Source organism: Callospermophilus lateralis, chromosome 1, assembly GCF_048772815.1.
Source record: "Callospermophilus lateralis isolate mCalLat2 chromosome 1, mCalLat2.hap1, whole genome shotgun sequence".
Lineage (NCBI taxonomy): Eukaryota > Metazoa > Chordata > Mammalia > Rodentia > Sciuridae > Callospermophilus > Callospermophilus lateralis.
The window spans coordinates 148,803,132-148,819,293 of record NC_135305.1 but is presented as its reverse complement, the minus strand read 5'-3'; the positions used below and the strand labels follow the sequence as shown (position 1 = coordinate 148,819,293).

The window sequence follows — 16,162 nt, the reverse complement described above, 5'->3', positions numbered from 1 at the left end:
CGGGTAAGGTTAGGGAGGGGCACCAGATCCAAGAGCTGTGTTGTCAGTGACACAAATGGCAGGCTGCCTGGCTCCTTCAGCTGAAAACACTGCACTCTCTTCAGGAAGAGCAGTGGGACCCCACTATGAATTGGGAGTTGTACAGGCCCTTCTTTCAGCGGGACAATTTATATGACGTTACTATTTGATGATATCCACAGAATCTCCATATCCTCAGTTTGGTTATATTAAAAAAAAAAAAATACACTGTCAGGTGCAGTGGTGCACATCTGTAATCCCAGCAACCTGGGAGGCTGAGGCAGGAGGACAGCAAGTTGGAGGCCAGCCTCAATAATTTAGCAAGGTCCTAAGCAACTCTGTGAGACCTTGCCTCTAAATAAAAAACAAAAAGGGCTAGGAATGTAGCTCCGGGATTAAGTGCCCCTTGGTCCAATTGCTAGTACCAAAAAATAACTAAATAAAAAAATGCTGCTACTTAGATTAGCAGATGAACTAGGCTGGTTGGTGACATGAAAATTATTTTAAAAGTATTTTCTTAGATTATTCAGTGACCTGAGCAACTTGTATAACTCCTGCCAGTAAACTAACCTTCTAAAGGCACTTCGTAGTACAAAAAATATATTCATAAGACACTTCTAAAAATAACTCTCCACTGTAATTCCCTCCTTATGCATCTGGGCACAGATGTCATATTTCCTCCACAAAGCTTCCTTTTATGTTGCAACAGTAAGAATCTCAATTTCTAACTGAACCAGAACAATCTAGAGCTACTTACTCCTTCACAGGAGAGGATCACTTTTTTTTTTTTTTTTTTTTTTTGAGTATTTTCTGTAATAGTCTGAATGTGATGGGACATCCTTACATCTTAGTTCTGCAACATTCTTAAATAAAAAATAAAGCAGTTGTGGTTTTAAATTCTGCCTCCCCTCCCCCTTCTTTTTTCAGCTAACACGCGGCCTTCCACAAAAGTGTCAGTGTGATCTTTGCAGACCAGAGATAAGGAATATGACCACGGGAAACTAAAGAACAGAAGATTAAGCACATGTCAAGTCACTCAGGAGCGTATGCAACCAGGAAACTGTTAGGACTGGTTAAATAAACATGCACAAATTAATAGGATGCAGTTAGTAACTTCCACTTTTCCCTTGACTGGTGGCGTTTTTGGCAGGCAGCCAGATAATCTGCAATAATCTGTCACTGAGAAGCACCACCCACTTCCTCTGCCCCTGCCCCACCCCCACCCAAACTATGACTGGGATCCTCTGGACTGGGAGTCTAACATTCAAATGACCACAAAAGGCCCCTCTCTCTAGGAAAACTGAAATTGACATAATTTGTACTGTTCAGTCTTTGACAGTTATAAATCTTGAGAGAAAAAGCACATGCTACCTGCTCCATATTTCAAGGATTATTGGAAATGTTAAATTTCCTTTTTTATGTATTAGACAGCTCCTCCCCCTCCCAATGAGTAGCAGCCACTGTAATGACGGCTGAAAGAAAAACTCACCCTAGGTATAATGTTAAGAGCTAATTTACACATAGAGTATGTAAAATATTAGGAGTCTCGACATTAGGGTTACGTTAGCTTACACATTTCATTTAAACTTTGTTCAAAGAGCCTAGCAAAGTTGGTAAAGAAACTGTTAAAACAGCTTTTCCACTTTATAGAATGTTTTGCATTGACTTTTAAAAATGTACAAACTATGAGATGTTAAATTAAAAAAAAATCATCTACTTTTCTATTTCATCTAACTTCATTTTATGAATTAGAGTAGTCCCACAAATTATTAGTTTCCTCATGGCTATTTTATTTTCATACTTCCCCCCACTTTCCACATGTTTTATTGGTGCATTATAATTATATATAATATTTTATACTTTAGTAACTGACCCTATGTATTAAAATGATAAAAAATTACAAAACAAAGTAAATATGAGTAGATGCTCTGATCTTTTTGTCTGTTTTTGAATGTAATTTGGTATTATATTCAAGAAATTTCTTTGCTTTCTCTCCTGTTTTCTTTTTTTCTGTGAGAGAATACAAATATTAACTATGAATATTTTTAAAGATCTCTAGGGTGGATAGTTGGCCATTTTGAGAGGCTTAATTTTGAAATATGTTTTAAAGTAATAATATCATTCATTAGCATAAACTGCATCCATCTAATAAAGATGAACCTTTAGCATTTAAAAATTGTTTTGTTTAAAGGAGTCTTCTGCTAAGATTTTGATATTTTATTGGCAACTCAGCATTTACCTTACTTATCCAGAAGAAAGGAAAAATTTTAAAAGCCTGATTTTTTAAAAAAGTTGACACTTGTAGAATATAAGGCTACAAATTAAAATAGAGGATATGAATCCAATGCCTTTCAATTCTGATTGTGCCTAATGGGACTTTGGGTTAAGGCCATAAATATTCACATGAAATTCAACAGGGAGTTTACTCCTGTTTATTCACAATGCTTACACACAAATCATATTCACAATAAAACACTGAAAGTAAAAATTCCAACTAGGCTTACTCACAGTCGATCTTCTCAAATGCGTGTTCTATTATTTCCAATCCAACACATTAAAAACTATAAAAATTCTTTATTTAGCCATTGCAATCATTAAGTCTGCCCCAGAGATGGCTTTCTTTAAACAGCTGCCTCTTACTCACAGGAAAGATAAAATTGAACTATACTCAAGTTATGAGAACACCACTAGGCTATTAAGCACCTTCATCCCGAGAAAGGAAGTTATTATAGACACTTAGTTTTTTGTAAGTGAGACTTAAAGTACTTCCTGGTCAGACAGTTAACGTCAACAGCACTTTATGCAGCTTTATATTTCAACATTTTGGAAAGAATTTTCTGAAAACCTTTTCCAGAACTTTCCTCCTAGTCCCTTTAAAAGAGAAAAACTTGCTCAAGCTAAACGAATCTCCTGTAAAAATCTATGATATTTTATCAGTGTTTACCACTATGGTAGCATATAAAATCAGAATAGGTTACTGTTATTGATAACAATATCGGTTTAAGTTCCAATTATTTTACATTTATGCACTCTCTGCTCCCCTGCCCAATGTGCTAGAGTAACATTTCACAGGATACAATGTTAGAAAGAAAAAGAACAGAAATGAAAGGACAACTCACCAATTCCTTGGTAGTGAAGAAAAGGCAAATAACCATTCACATCTTAACTTTCAAATCTACAGTTCTCTCTTAAGTTTATATATTTATTAAAAAAAAAAAAAAAAAAAAGCAACTTCCAGAAACCTCCTACAATAAGGAACTGCAGATAAAAAGAGCATGAGGGTGCTGCACGTTGCTATCAGCCCTGTGAGCTGAAGCATTTCCTGTCGCACCGCCCATTGGCTCTCACAGGTGCAGTGCCTATGGGCGGCGCCTCTCTAGGCTTCCAAAAGTGATCCGCTAAAGGGGATTTGAAGGTTGACACAACCCATGTTTGGAACATTTGGAGCAGAAAAGACAGAACTACCTTGGGAGAATGCTGAAAGCTTTGAGCTTCCCAAACTAGGCTGGTTAGGAATTGGTCATTACCTCAATTCAAGGGCTGGAGTAAATCCTACTTTAACAGGGTTTCCTGATTTTTTTTTTTTTTCAAGGTGCACTATTTATCAAGAATGTTTGTGACTTCAGATACTTATTCCCTTCTTTGCCCAAAGTGCAGTTCTAGAAAATGATAATGAACAAAACTGAGTCTTGGTGGTGGTCATTCACATAGTGGGTGGTTGAGGACTTTGTATATAATGAGAACACTTTCATAAAAGCAGAGACTAAAGAAATTTGGATGGAAATTTGGAAAGTCGATGGTAATTAGCACTTACTACTAAAAAGCATTGAAATGAACTCTGCCGCTTTAAGCCAAAAAGAACTTTTCCAGAACCTAGTACATAAAAATAAGAATTTGTACGTTTTCAATGTTTCAAAAAAAGCATGTTGGAGGCAATGGCATATGCTCCAGCAGGGAAAGGGAAAAACTTCTCACCATGAGTCACCAGTGACTAAGTTCTTTTAATTCAGGCTTAAAACACATTTCAAACCCAATTACTAGTACATGCAGAAAACTGATAACAACCCCAAATTAACATCAGAAGCTTGATTTGACCAATTTTCAGGGTCAAAATTAGCATCTAAGAAAAACAAATGAAATGTTTAAAGGGATAATGCTCCTGTACCAAATCTTATTATTATTTTGGTCTTATGAGTCTTTAATGCCTAAGGCCATGTCAGCAAGCTTCCATTAGACTTTGTTCCAAAGAATAGTTTTCTTAGGTTTTAGCTAGACTGAGACACAATCATCTTGGATGTATGGTAGGATGGTAGCAATGACTTTTTATTTGCATTCAATTAAATAATAATATAGCAAATTCAAGGCTGCTCAAGGAAAATGAATGTAGTTCGGGTGTGGTGGCTATATAATCCCAGCTTTTTGGAATACTGAGGCTGGAGACCCACACATTCAAAGCCAGCCAGGGCTATTTTGCAAGACGCTGTCTCAAAATAAAATGAAAAGGGCTGGAGATGCAGCTCTGTGGTAGAATGCTTGCTTAGTTAGCATGGGCTAGGCCCTTAGTTCAATCTCTCCTACAAGAATAAACAGAAAAAAAAAAAAAAGTAAAACCCCGAGTAAAGTATATAAATATATTCTATTCTTCCTAGCCAGTAAAGTCAACTGCCTTGAACTTTACTTCTTTATGTTTAAAATAACAAAACCTGTTTTAGTTAACAAATTGGAGGAATTCCCAAAGCCAAATTTATCTGCTAGTCATGCAAATACTTACTAAGTGACTACTACATGCTAGTCAATTGTTCTGTGAGTTAGGGCTACAGCAATGAATGAAACAAAAAATTTCTATCTTCAGGGACCCTAAATTCCACCACAGGAATTTAAGACAAACAGACAACGTATTTTGGTAGTGTCAAAAGGTGGCAAGTGCTATGCAGAAGAGTTCAATATGAAAGATGGAGACAACAGTAAGTTTATCTGTGTGTGATTGCAAACTGCTTCCACTACAAAGTGGGGCACTTGCTTTGCTTTGAAAGATCAGAGTGTTAAGCTTTTTCCAGACAGACTCAAGTGAACGACTATCTCTCTTGCAAATGATAGATTCTTACTTCATTTGTTGCTAATACCCACAGGAAGGAAAGAAAAATTCCAAAGACCCATCTAATAAAACCATCACCTAAGGAAATAAAATAACAAATCCTAAATATTAGAGTCAAAATGCACTTTAGGGAATATCACCGATGCTTAAACAGAGCATACAAGTTTCCGTATATTTAATACCACAGGCATCAATTTACCAACCGTCAGGGTCAGAAGTGAATTCTTCCCTTAGGAATGATCCTTGTTATGTTCACTGGCAGCAATAACTTTGTTTTATAATTATTTGTATAAATATAATTGAATATTATTTTGAACTGAGTATTTAAATTTAACACAATTCAACAATTAAGATACCATTTGCAAGGCACTTGTTAAATGTGTGTTAAGACACTCTTTTTAGCATCAAGAAGATGGATGTCTGGGAAGGCTAAGACAAGTATGAACCCTATAGTGTGCTGTCAGGAGAACAGCACGTAATGAGAAGAAGTACAGATCAAATACTTAGGTAATCTAAAGGAGAAGCATCAGGAGGATGATCAGAGGAGGATCCTAAAAAATGGCATTAGAGGTAGGCCTCCAGAATGAGGCACAGAAGGCGTCCTGGCAAAAGAAAGGGCAGGAACAAAGGCGCGCAGGTCGTTCTGGTTGTGGCAAAGGACATGCATATATAAATAAGTAAATAAATAAATAAATAAATAAATATGCACATACACACATACATATACATACGTATACATGTACATTTACACTCACATGCGTGAGTATATCTAAGACTATATTAGGATATGTGCATATGAGTATGTGTGTGTGTGTGTGTAATAAACTGGGGTGACAGGAACCTAAAAAACAGGTTGACAGATTTGTACTGAATTCAGTAAGCCATGAGAAATTATAAAAGACTTTGAGCAAGTGAATGACAAAATCAGAGCTGTACTTTAGGGAGAATAAGACAAGCGTACATAGAAAGGACAAAAAACAAGAGGAGACTGGGAAACTGTCACAGTCATCCTTCCACAGCACCTATTAAGGCCTTCACTGGATCCTACTTGGATAGCAAAGGGTAGAAGTTGTGCTTCATTGGAAAACCAGACATAGGGCTGGGGGTGTGGCTCTATGGTAGAGCACATGCTTAGCAGGCAGCCAGCCCTGGGTTTTTGGCCAACAACATCAACAACAAAAACCCAAAGAAGACCTAGGTCATAGTGGTCATGTGTTTGATGGCCATTGTCTGTGTGACTCTGGGAAGTCATTTACCCTCTGAGTCTCGGTTCACCTTTGTGTGAATCTATTCATCTTTCTTTTTGGAGTCAGAAGCCATGGGGTTCAGCAAAGCATTAGAAATGGAAATAGAGGAAAATAGCAATGAACAACTGTTTCAAGTGAGTAAAATAAGAAGCAGTGACCATTTATTAAGCAATTTCTATATGTTTGCCACTGTGCTTGGCATTTTACATAAATCACTTCATTCATTACTTCCAAGAATCCCAAGAAGTTTGTGTGTGTATATATGTATGTACATGTATATGTATATATATATTTGTGTGAGTGTGTGTGTATATGTGTGTGTGTATGTGTGTGTGTGTGTCTATATATATATATATATTTGTTTTCTTTTTTGTTTTTTGGTGCTGGGGATTGAACCCAGGGCCTTGTGCCTGCTGCGAGGCTGTATATTCTTATTTTAAAGAGGAGACAATTGAGAGCTTCAAGCCTTGAGTAACTTACTCAGGGTCAGGCAGCTGACATAGTAACAGAGCCAAAAAAAGGTGCATAGGTGTCTCTGGGTCTCAGGTTCTTTTTTCTTTTCATTGGATCCTGGTGCTTCATGTGGGAGATGTACAGCGCTGACATTTATTCTTCTATTCCAGAGATATTGCCAGTCTCTTAATACCCTTTCGATGAATTATAAGCTCTCAATAAGGATTAGAAATCATGTGCACAGAAATACCATCTTTTAATTTGCTGATCATTAATTCATTCACTCATTCAATTCACATTGACTTTGCAATCTCCACACTTTGTGCTTCATTATACCTGGCGTGGGGGACACAAAGGTGGAAAAGACCCATCTCTGTTCTCAACATGCTCACAAGCTAGTAAATGACAAACACAATGTAAATAGGGGACTGGGATAGAATGGCTGAAGAGAGTTTGCAGAGACAATGGAGGCATAAAAGTATAGAAAGCATATTACTGCAATGTCATCTCTCTACTATTAAATCTCAACCTAGATCTTTTAAAACCACATTCATATGGTTTTGGAAAGTATTTGTGTATTTATCTATTCACCCTTCAAAAAGTAAAGGCTAATATTCACAATGGAAAATTGGACATGAACTATGATTCTGTTCAGTACATCTACTTACAAGCCTAATGAGGTTACTAGTTTACTTAAGAAAATATTCTGGGGGCTGGGGCTCAGTGGTAGTGCACTTGCCTGGCAAGTGTGAACCACTGGATTCGATTCTCGGCATTGCATATAAATAAATAAAATAACGGTCTATCAACAACTAAAAATTAATAAAGAAAGAAAGTATTCTGTCTTGATTAGTGCCATCTATTGTAATGGGTAAATAAAATGTGTTTGAATTGTCATAACCCTTGATTTCTATGGACGGAAGCCAGTGTCATTAAACAGAAAGTGAAACATCTAACAATAAATACTTATTGCCTAGAGACCCAGTTTGATCTGGAAAGAAATTATTGAGCTCTTCCAATGAGTACTTTGATTACAATATTAAAACAAAACATATAAGGTGGGGTTGATTTTGCTAGCCATCATTTCAATGAGGCCAGAGGTGAAGTAAAAGGGCCTAAACACCTGACTCCTGCGGGTAAATTCCCACTATTAGAATCACGCCCCATGGTGCACACCTCTTTGGTGAAAGCCAGTAGGTTTCACTAGGTGTTAAACACTTATTCTAAGCCATCTTCCTCTTTCACTCACTCTATGGATGAAAAATGTCTATTTGTGAAACAGCTGACAATGCTTGGAAGACTGACCTGTGGTAACAAATGAATTGGCTTCTAAGTGATTCTGTTGCCAAACAACTAGCCCTTTACCTTGTAAAATAGAAATAAGTACCAGGTGCGGTGGCACACACCTGTAATACCAGTGGCTTGGGAGGCTGAGGCAGGAGGATAGCAAGTTCAAAGCCAGCTCTAGCAAAAGTGAGGTGCTAAGCAACTCAGTGAGACCCTGTCTTTACATAAAATACAAAATAGGGCTGGGGATGTGGCTCAGTGGTTGAGGACCCTGAGTTCAATTCCCAGTACCAAAAAAAAAAAAAAAATGTTATGAAGATTTTATACTTTAATATCACTAACAAATCTTAGGTTGGACAGAAAAAAATATTTTGGGTTCATTTATATTTATGTAACTTTAACAACATATAGCCAGAACAATAAAAACTGATTTAATTCTTACTGGTTATAACTCATTCAGTAGTTCTTTTTTAAATTCGGTTCTTATGGCTTAGAAATGAGCTAGATTACATTTTGACCCACAAATTTACCTTAACTAAATGATAATTATAGTTGATCAATAAATGTCATTTATTTCTTTTACTGAGCTTAAGAAACAGGAGCAAGCTTTTAACAAATCCTCACAAACAGTAAAGCAACCAATTAAATGGAAAATTAGACAAGTCACAAATGTTTAAATTGTTTTCCTTAAGTTAAAATGCATTGTATAACAATGGACTATTACTCAGCCTTAAAGAAGAATGAATTATGGCATTTGCAGGTAAATGGATGGAGCTGGAGAATATCATGCTAAGTGAAATAAGCCTAACCCAAAAAAAAGGAAAGCCAGAATGTTTTCTCTGATAAATGGATCCTGATCCATAATGCCAAGGGGGGTAGGGGGGAGGTGTGTAGGGGAAGAATAAAGGAACTTTGGATTGGGCAGAGGGGAGTGGGTGTGGAGAGGGAAGGACAGTGGAAGGAGATGGATATTATTACTCTATTTACATGTGTGACTACACTACTGGTGTGACTCTGCATCATGTACAGCCAGAGAAATGAGAAGCTGTGCTACATTTGTATATAATGTGTCAAAGGGCATTCTACTGCAATGTACAACTAATTAAAAAACAAAAAAATAAACATTTAAAATGTATATTGCCAATAAAAGCCAAGACAGTTTTGTAATTGAAAAGTTAGAACTACATAAGATATCAAGACATTATAAAGCTTCAGTAAGAAAAAAAATGCATTATATAATATCCCACAACTCAAAAATAATAATTAAAAAGCAATCTGACAGATAGGAATCTCTCTTATTGAAAGAAGTCCAGCCACTGGGCGGTGGTTGTGGCTCAGAGGTAGAGCTCACCTAGCATGCATGAGCCACTGGGTTCAATCCTCAGCACCACATAAAAATAAAATAAAGGCATTGTGTCCACCTACAACTATAAGATAAATGTTTTTTAAAAGAGAAAAGAAAAGAAAGAAGTCCAGCCACAAAACACTTTTAGATGGAATCTTTCTCCCACCCCCACCCTCTTCCTCACTGTTTCCTTCCTGTGTCTGTATTTTGGAGGGGGTGGAGAGGGAAGAAATGAAGACTGGAAAAACTACAAAGGAAAGAGGTTTTAGCTGACTATGTAGAAAGAAGTATCAATAGTTAGCTTTCATGCATTCTCCTGTACTATTGAAACCAATGAACATGAATATTGGCAAGCAATGAGAACGTTTATTCAGGTTGGCTTAAACATTAAACCAATTTAGATATCAAGGTAGTTTCTGAGACTACAATGGTTTGACTGTATAGGACTCAAGTGGTAAAGAAAGTGTAAAATGGGTTATTGTATTTACTGGGCAGTCCTTGCATCCTGCTAAGCTAAGACTGAGAACACTTAAAGAATCAAAAAGAACTTAAATTCTGTGGTTGCCATCACCATTCATATGGAAATGTAAAGCTCCAACTTCTTGTGATCCTATTTTTAGATAGAAAATAATTTAAAGAACAGAGTATATAAAGATTTCACATACTTATAGTTTCTTGGAGTGTCATTTTAGTTTTTGAAACAAATGAAAAAAAAATCCCACCGAATTCCTACCCTCCTATCCCCTCTCCCTCCAGGGAATAAAGTTATTATCAGCCCTTCTTATCACTAAAAAATTCTATTACAATGAATCTCTCTTCATCATCCTTGGATCAATACCATAATGTAATGTGGTTAAAATGACTGCTTTAGTAATCACTCAGGGGAGTATCAGAGCACTTTCTTTTTTTACAAGGAAATAAATTTAATGTTTTGTCTTCAGAAATGACCATTTATACCAGTCAGAAATGAGCTAACGAGACAGTGAAAGAACTTATCTGCTAAAACATTTCTATTATTTGTAGGATTGTTGGTGCTGAGATCACCAGTCCTTCCACAGGTCACTTTATACATTATATGCATTTCATAATGTATCTGTGCCCCCTCCAAATAACCTTGTGAGTTAACTGACCTCATTTTTACTTGAACTCTACCTAGCTTTCTGGAATAATAAATTTAATGTAAAAAATTATACTCAAAACATCTTATAGTATATCTCATATTTTAAATGTGTCCTTGCTGCTTTTATTTCTCATGTTGGTCTAACTTCTTCTCAGGGGAGGACTTGGAGTTAGTGGACTTTTCATAACTGCATCAAGTTCCACACTCTCTGCAGCCACATAAGAACTGCATCACGTAATGTCAAATAAAATCCCTAATCAGAGCCTGTCCTCTACTTCTCATCCCCCTTATGAAAATGACTTCAGTAATTTTTGACTTGGATTTAAATAGCAAATCTAGGGCCTGGGACCACTTGCCTAGCTTGAGTGAGGCCCTGGGTTTGATCCCTAGCACCTAAGTAAGTAAATAAATAAATGCTCTATAAGTTATGTTTTTGGGAAATACTACTGCCATTCCTTTCTTCCTTTTACTTGAAGCTGTCCATTACAGAACACAGGCAAAGATTTTTATTAAGACACATTCTAAACGTGAAACAAAGATTTCTAAATAACTGAAATGGTATTACATGGTCCATTATTTTTTTCTTTTCCTTTTTCATTCTGGGGATTGAACCCAGGGCCTCACACTTGCCAGGCAAGTGCTTTTCAACCGAGCTACATTACCCCCATCCCCTACACCTCATGCCACCATTTTCCAAATTGCTTCTTAAAAAAAGAAAAGAAAAAGAAAGAAAGCAGTGAAAAAAAGAAGTGAGGAGAAGCAATACACAAATAAAGATTTTTAAAAATTCAAATACAAAATGGTTGGTTAGAACATAGCATATACATTTGAGAGAACATTTGAAAGGTAGTTAGGGAAATATTAACATACCCCAACTACTGTGAACAATTAGCCTGGTCATTAGTTTAATTTTCACATCTGTCAAAGTAGGAGGCTGCCCCTCAATTGCCTCCTCTTATTGCATCCCACTATTGGTTTCAGCATTTTAATACACATACGCTTGCCTCCCACCAGGACATACAGTGTCTGGTTTAAATAGGCTTATCTCTCTCTCCAGTTTGTCCTGGAATTACGCCTAAACCTCAGGCCTGGTAGCTTTTGGGATCTAATTGGAAAGTACTATTTAGTTTAGAGAATCCAATATCTCTTCTTAATTATTTTGACCTTCCAACTATCTCCAACTCATCAAAGTTAAACAACCCCAATTCCAAACCTGGTATGTAGCTCCTTTAAATCTGCATTGTAAACATGGATACCGATATGCTGCCAAATCCGAAAAAGTTTCTTACCTCTTCGCTGAACTAAAATGGAAAAAATAAAACAAAACCCAATCAAACACCCCCGCCCCAAACAAATAATAAACCAAGAAAATACAAGAGTCAAAATAAACAACTTAATTAAACCAAAAGCTGGATCTCCGCAAGAATCCCTTTCCCTTCCAACTTCTTGGGGTGGGCTGAAGAAAGCACCTCCAACTTTCCGCCAGACCTTTTCTTTAGGGTCAAGAATCCCCCACTTTCAAGGTATCTACGTGCGACTCTAGGAAAGGAGTGGGCGCCGGCGGGCCGAGGCGAGGCCGCCCGACTCTCCATCCTTCCCACCGCGGTCCGCCTGCCCTCCACCCGGTGCGCTCTGCTCCGAGATGCTTCGTTACATAATCCCGGCTCCGCAGGGTCTCCAGGACTCTTCCCTCGGGAAGATCGCGGATTCCAGACCCCGGGAGCAGCGTCCGTAGCCCGCTGGGCGCTGCCTACGGTCCCCACTCGCCCGACGTAGCGACCCCGACCCAGGCTCCAGGACGCGCTGTCCCGGGGTGTCACGACCCGGTCGGCGCGACCCCCAGGCCCCTCCGCGCCAGGTCGACCCTGGGTGCCGCGCTCCGCCGCTGGCCCTGTCCTCTCTTCTCTTCCCGCCGCCCAGGCCCCTCTGGGGGTCCGCGCCCCTCGCCTCTGGGTCCGGGCCCCTTGCGGAGTCCCCGCCCATCCCGTCGTCCTAAGCCTTGCTGGGGTCCTCTTCACACTCTTGCGCTGGCCCCTCTCGGGGTCCCTTCTCTCAGACCCCCTGTCCAGGTCCCTTTTGGGCCCCCTCCCTCATACTCTTACTCTGGACCCTTTTCGGGTTTGAAAAGGGTCTTTTCAACCCCTCTCCCGGCTGTTCTGGTCCCTCTCAGGGTCCCTCCGCTCGTTGCACTGTTCCGGCCCCTCTGGGGGTCCCCACCCCGCACCCCACTGTCCTGGATCTCTAGGGGTGCCCATCGCTCGCCCCGCTGTCCCGGTCCACACGGGCTCCACTCCCCTCACGCCGCTGTCCTGCTCCTCTGCGGACCCCCTCCCTTCACCCGCTGTCCGGGTCCCTCCGGGCTCCACTCCCCTCACCCCGCTGTCCCGGTCCCTCTCGGGGGCACCTTTCCTCACTCTCCTGTTCCGTCCCCGTCAGGTCTCCATCCTTTACCCCGTCGTCCCGAGCCCTCTAGGGGACCTCTCCCCTCGCCCCACTGCCCTGGCCCCTCTCGACGTCCCCGCTCGTCCCGCTGTCCGGGTCCCTCCGGGGGTCTTCTCCCCACAGACCGCACTGTCAACCCTCTCCCAGAACTCCCCTCGGTCGGGTCCCCCCCCACCTCACTCCGCCCGGGGTCCCCACGCCTGGGCTCACGTTGTCACCACTCGGCACCCGGGGACTCTCACCTTAGACCTGCTGTCACCACCCCGGGCCCGGCGTCGCCACCGCCGCTTACTCTCGCACACTTGTTCCCGAGTCGCTCTCCTGCGGCTTGAACCCTGGCGGACCCACGGGTCGCGTCTATGGGTGCCGGATCCGGCTGCGCGAAGCCTCCGCCCGCGGTCTCGGAGTCGCGCCCCACTCTCCACACAGGACCCCACCGCCCCGCGCCACACCAACCCTCCCGCGGCCGCCGCTGCTGCTGTCCGAGGTGCGGCTCCTGCCAGGGGTGGCCAATCGCACCCGACTGCGCCGAGCGCGCTCCGCCCCACCTCCTTAGTCGGCCCGCCCCCTGCCCCTGACCACGCCCCCACTCGGCTCCGATAGGCTCTCTACTGACCTTCCCTGATCGCGGAGCACCGGGCCGAGGCTGGATATAGTCATTTGATTGGAAGTGCCTGAGAAGCCGAGCGGTCGATGGGGCCCGAGGATTGGCAGAGTCCACGGGGGGCCGGACGGGGAGGGGCGGGGCTTCCTCGGACTCGGAAGACCTTGCAACTTTAGTTACCCGCGGGCCCGCCTGGGGCGCGGTCCGTCTTGTTTGTGCTGCGCTGGGGTCAAAGTTCATGGCCCTCCTCCCCACGCCTGCACTGTTTTGGGAGACTCCCGGAGACCACCACGTGAGAGCGTCGGGAGAGGACGCCCTTCTCTCGATAGACCTTGAGCGAATTTCTTAGTCATTATGCCCTCAATTTGTGCACCATTTATTCGCTGAGGTCTTGCAAATATTTCCTGGATCTCTTGACAGGGAGTTGCCATTCCTTGTACTGCGTTCAGCATACGTCAGTTTGGGGAAAAGTTATGTACTAGATGCATACTGTACACACTGAACGTTCAACGGGAACGAGGCGCACTTTGATAAGTTCAAGGAAAAAAAAAAAAGGAAATAAACAGTTTGTGGGTTTTGATGACAGTAGAACTAGGAACTGTGGCATGGGCACCCTTGTTAGCTCAGCAAGATTTCAGCAAGCATATTCAACCTAACCTTTTTCTCAGGGTCACAGGTTTTAATGATTCTGTGTGAATTTGGCCAAGGGATAACGAGCTTTGACCCAAGTGCAACCTGTGATAATCAGAGACCCATCTTGACCCAAGCTGAAAGTGCCAGGGGTGAAAGGGCGCCATGCTACTCAGGGCCATTCTTACATTTTTGTGAAACTGGATATGTTGATTAAATCAGGACTGGGCACTGAAAACTGCTTTCCTCACCCACCCAGAGTAAGTTAATGGACTTTGACAATTTGGCATTTTAAATTCCAAAGTGGGGCTGGCTGGACTTTTCCTTTAGTCAGGTTCTGAACCAGATGTTTCCAGAGCTGTGTGGCCGAGTACCACTTTGGGAACAGATGCAGTAGAAGATTTCTTGATTTTGACATAACTTGATTTTTACAGGCATAAAGATTGAACAAAATCATATTAAACCACCATGAAGGATGGGTAAGATTAAAAGCCATGAATTTTTTTGAGTAGGTTCTCCCTTCACCAAAGAGCATTTATTAGTTAAGAGCTCATCCCATCAGTTTTGCAGTTGGAAAGACTGAATAGAAAAAATGGGGTAAATGTTCACCACCCAAGAGTTTAGTTGTGTCTTTGCATTACATATAAAAAATGCATGACCATTAACAGATGCTGTTTGCAACCAAGAAGACAAAACACAAGACAAAATCCCAGTCTCTCTCTGGACAAAAACAAGACAAAAACCCCTGTCTCTCTCTCTTTCTTTTTTCCCCCCCTCCCTGGAGCTGAGGATTGAACCCAGCAGCACTTTACCACTGAACTAAATCCCCAGCCCTTTTTATTTTTTATTTTGAGACAAGGTCTCATGAACTTAGTTGCTTAGGGCCTCCTTAAGTTGCTGAGGCTGGCTTTGAACTCGCAATCCTCTAGCCTCAGCCACCCCAGTCACTGGAATTATAGGCATGTACCACTGCACCTGACTGGAAGGAAAAAAACCAGTCAACATTCAACAATGAAATCAACTATTTTCTGATTCATTATATCAGTGAACTCTGATTTCTAACATGGTGATCCTTTTTTGCTTTATGAATATTGTTACTGATAGGAACTCTAGTTGCTCTATGTAGTTGATTACAAATAATTTAGATGTGATCCAAAAAATTTGGCTAAAACTCAGAGAGAAAAAGGGAAGAAAAAAAAAAAAAAGAGAAGGAAAATGACTTCATCTTTTGGACAAGAGACAGCCCTGAAATGCTAGTTTAAATATAGACAGCAGACCTACAGTGAGCTGAGAATGCCTCTTATTGAGAAGGACCTTCAGAAGATTGCTGAACTCCTGGAAAGACATCTCAGCATTCCATTCTGCAAATTCTTGTGTTTTGTTGGGAGGAATTATCCCTCACAGAGAGAGCCAAGATTTTAATTAAAACAAGGTAGTAAATAAGAAACATCAAAATAAATGGTAGGACAATAAAATTATACATTTTTAGAAGGCTCTGGGGGCCAATTTAGAGATAAATTGTGATCACACGGGTTCTAAGTATCAGAATGCTATGTTAGGCTCCACCCTGGTTTTCACATCTATGTTTGGTTTTATTACTTATTACTTTTTCTATGAAGACTTGTATCTGAAATAGAATGAGGTTACTTTGAACAGACCATTAAACACCTCTGGGCACTTTTCTTTATTTTTGTTTCTTGTCACAGACAACTAGACCACGCTGTTCTCAGCATAAGGGATACCCTAAATTCGTTTGCTAAGCAAAATTTGCTACACTGTCTTCCCCTTCTAGTCAGAGGGAATCACACAAATTAACTCATGCAGATACTCAGCTTTTTACCCCAGAGTTTTAGCCAAATTGCTTCCTGTAGGCAAATGCTTTGCTCATTCAGTTGAGAGTCGGTTAGTAAGATACTGGACT

The 16,162-nt window shown here is 40.8% G+C and overlaps 1 protein-coding gene across 4 annotated transcripts in view; it reads right to left on the bottom strand.

Moving 5' to 3' along the window:
- Positions 1 to 13,488, bottom strand: part of Taok3 (TAO kinase 3) — a 187,500-nt gene extending 174,012 nt beyond the window's left edge. For 2 of the 4 annotated variants that reach the window (XM_077108945.1, XM_077108957.1), the window contains exon 1: positions 13,250 to 13,488. The gene's annotated coding sequence lies outside the window, so the exon portion shown is untranslated. Of the gene's footprint in view, positions 1 to 11,854; positions 11,867 to 13,249 lie in introns of all 4 variants that reach the window. The other 2 variants (XM_077108947.1, XM_077108950.1) reach the window with 2 other exon arrangements.
- Between the last annotated feature and the right edge of the window lie 2,674 nt (positions 13,489 to 16,162).